This window comes from Narcine bancroftii, chromosome 3 (genome assembly GCF_036971445.1).
Source record: "Narcine bancroftii isolate sNarBan1 chromosome 3, sNarBan1.hap1, whole genome shotgun sequence".
Lineage (NCBI taxonomy): Eukaryota > Metazoa > Chordata > Chondrichthyes > Torpediniformes > Narcinidae > Narcine > Narcine bancroftii.
The window spans coordinates 115,947,574-115,951,362 of NC_091471.1; positions in this window are offsets into that span (position 1 = coordinate 115,947,574).

The window sequence follows — 3,789 nt, forward strand, 5'->3', positions numbered from 1 at the left end:
ACTTTGGTAAATAACTTTTAAATCCTTTAATTTTAATCTTTAGGAAAAATGTGTTTTAAGGAAAGAAGCAACCTAATTTGAAGATGCCTTTTCCCTCCAGCTAGTCTGCATTTATTGATGTGTCCCAATTTTCTATTTTTTGCTTCTGGAAGAAAGTCTTAGCATTGCGAAATTCCTCAATGCACGCAGTACCATTTGACTTTATATTCTTTATGGTAATTCCTGCAGGAAATGGACATTCTCAGGGGTGAATGGCTGGCCATAGGACAAACCATAGTATCTTATCATGCCCTAAAAATTGAGAGGTGTGTGTGTGTGTGTGTGTGTGTGTGTGTGTGTGTGTGTGTGTGTGTGTGTGTGTGTGTGTGTGTGTGTGTGTGTGTGTGTGTGTGTGTGTGTGTGTGTGTGTGTGTGTGTGTGTGTGTGTGTTGTCATTTTAACCATATATATTTACTTCTTTGACTCTCTATGGTTTGTGTGTCTCCATAGAGTCGCAGAGACACAAAACTATGCAGCATGAAAACAGGCCATTCAGCCCAGTTTGTTGCTGTTTACCAAGTTACCCATCTGAGCTAGTCCCATTTGTCTGCACTTGGCCTATATCCCTGTAAACCTTTCTCATCCATGTACCTGTGCCAATGCCATTGAAATGTTGTAATTTCACTTGGCTTTACCACATCCCTCAGCACTTCCTTCCATGCACCCATCACTCTTGGTGCGAAAAGGTTGCTCCTCTGGTTCCATATGCCTTTCTTCTTCACCTCAAATGAATGCCCCATAGTTTTGGACTTTCCTACCACAGACATCAGACTGTTACTTTATCAATGGCCCTCAAAAGTTTGTATACCTCTGAAAAGTCACCCCTTATACTCCTATGCTACAAGGAATAAAATCCCATCCTATCCAACCTCTCTTTAGAACTCAAGCCCTCCAGTACCAGTAATATTCTTGTAAATCTTTCTTCTGGTTCAACAATATCCTCCCTGCAGTGAGGTGATGAGAACTGCTGAGGATTCTAATTGTTGTTTAACCTTTTCTTCGACTGCTATTTGGAACATGGTGTTCCAAATCTTGCACTCAATGCCCTAACTGATGAAGGCAAGTGTGCCAAGGAATGATTTTCACCATCCTGCCTACCTCTCTCTACTTCCAGGAAACAATGCAACTGCACCCCTCCATTTACCATTCTCAATACTCCCGAGGGTCCTCCCATTTACTGTATTAGTTGGCTCTGGTTTGACTTGGCAAAAGCAAAATCTCTCATTTATCTAAAGTAAACTCCATTTTCCTCCAAATTTCTCTCACTCCGACCTTCTTACACCCTACTCCATTCCCAAGCAGCTCAGGTGAGCTACTGCAGGATGCCTGGCTGTACCACACACTAAGCGCACACAAAAGGGAGCCCGGGTCTTCACGAAGGTGGCCCACAAACTGTGGAACAGCATTCCCCGACTATTAATCTAGTCCTCTCCCTCAACTGATTTAAATCCACGTTAAAAACATACCTTTTCTCATTAGCGTTCAACATCTGAAACCCTTTGTATGTTCCTTACCTCTGACAGTGTTTCACTATTCACTGCAACTATGGTTGATTTATAATATGTTATGGAATATATTATTATGATTATGGATAAATAGGTCTTTAAAAGAGATGGATTGTGGGGGGGTTTAGTGTAGGTAACTTCACAAATAGAGTAACAGTTCACAAAAGACATCTCATTTAAAATGCAAGAGCTTTGCTGAAGTGAGACATTAAGGCTCCAGTTGGCTTTGTAGATGCAATGAAGAATGCCGATGTGTTGTGTATGGGCAATAAAGTCCAGGCTCAGAGTACTGATAAAATATTTCAAAGATTGGGTTTGGAGCCTTGGGAGAGTTTTTTGGTTTTTACAAGTAGAGAGAGGAAAAAACAAACAGGATTCTTTTCTGAGAGAGAGAGAGAGAAAGAGAGAGAGAGAGAGTCAGTTCTACAGTAACACTTGAGGCTGCAAAATGACAAGCTGGCAGGCTTGTCGAAAGACCCCATTTTGAAAAAGGGTTGTGAGTTGTGAGTTCAGCCTGTTCAAAACCCTTGTAGTCCTTACAAGAGGAAATGGCTGGTTAGAGTATTTCTCCTGAAATAAGGGAAACAAGAGGATCTCTGTGGTGACCTTCAGAGGAAGAGGTTATCATTTGGGTGATGGGGCAAGTTTCTTCGGCAAGACACTGAAGAGAATGATAGGAGTAAATTAGCTTGTATGTGTCCAATGAGCAACAAGTATCTCTCTGAAACTAACAAGAAGCTTCCTGAGCAGTAACCATTTAACTTTAAGCACCAGAATCTGGTGAAAATTCATAAAAGTTAAATTCTGTGCACAGTATAAGAATTGCCTGATACCGTTGAACTTGGGGAAGTGAGAAGTGAATAATGGGACTATGAAACGGAGAACATTCCTGAACATATATGCATTACATACACGAGCGCTTAGAATTAGAAGGGGGTTAAGTTAGGTTAAGTTAATAGTAATAAGTTAAAGTTTGATCTTTTTATTATGTTTAAAGAAAATAAAAAGAAACCTTTGTTTAAGTCATTATTGTCTTGGTGAATTACTATTGCTGCTGGTTTTTGGAGTCCTCTGGTCTCGTGACAAACATCGTAATCATCGTAATCCTTTGTTCTGTAAATAGTTGTACGTTTTGATCAATTGCCTTGGTTTGTATAACAGTTTGGTCAATGCATTTGAAAAAAGTACTATATAAATAAAGAACTTGAACTTGAACTCTTATCCATGATGCTCTGGTTCCTGTGATGGCCATATCAGAGTCACTTATGTCAGCTTGATCAACTGCAGCAATGTCACCTATCTTCTCTGATGAAGAACACATGGTGAGACAAGGACTCCAATACCAAGGTCCTTTCTCGAACTGGAATGCCAGCAATTTCAACCTTGGTGATGTCAGCCCAACTACGCTGGGCAGGTTATGTTGTTAGAATGCCTGATGGAAGACTGCCCAAGGATATTTTGTATGGCTAACTGTTCAGTGGTACCTGACAATGAGGAGGCCAGTGACTACAGTATAAGGGTGTTCCGCACAGGAGCCTCAAGAAACCTGACAATGCCCTATCAACATGGGAGGATCTGGCTCAAGATCACTCACAGTGGAGGGACACCATGGGAAAAGGTATGGATTCTGCTGAGGAAAGGCTCAAAGAGGCAACAGAGGAAAGGCACAGCAAGTGCCTTCCCCATTTGCCCCTCCAGGACTCACCATAAAAAGTTTGTGGCAAGCAGTTCCTGTCAAGGATCGGCAAACACAGCCACTCCAGGATGCACATATCAAACCCCACAAACTGACTGAAAGGAACCAGCATCATCCTACAAGATGGATAGCCAGAAGTGAAGAGAAGTTCCCAAGTAATTGTTAAATGTACATTGCTATAAAAATCCTGCTGCTGTCCACAGAGCCATAATATTTGTACTGTTGTAATCGGGGAAATGCTGAAGGAACTTCGCAGGTCAGACAGCATCCATGGGTAGAAATGGTCAATCAATGTTTTGGGCCATGGCCCTTTATTGACACTAAGATAAAGATGCAGAAAAAAATGTGAAATATGTATTTCAAAGTAGAAAAAAAGCAGTGAGAAGGGCCCAGTGGTGACAGGATACATTTAATATAATTTAGACATACAGAACTGTAACAGGGCTTTTTAGCCCATGAGTCCATGCCACCCAATTTACACTCAATTAACCTACAGCTCTGGTATGTTTTCGAATGGTGGGAGGAAACCAGGGAAATCCCACATGAGGA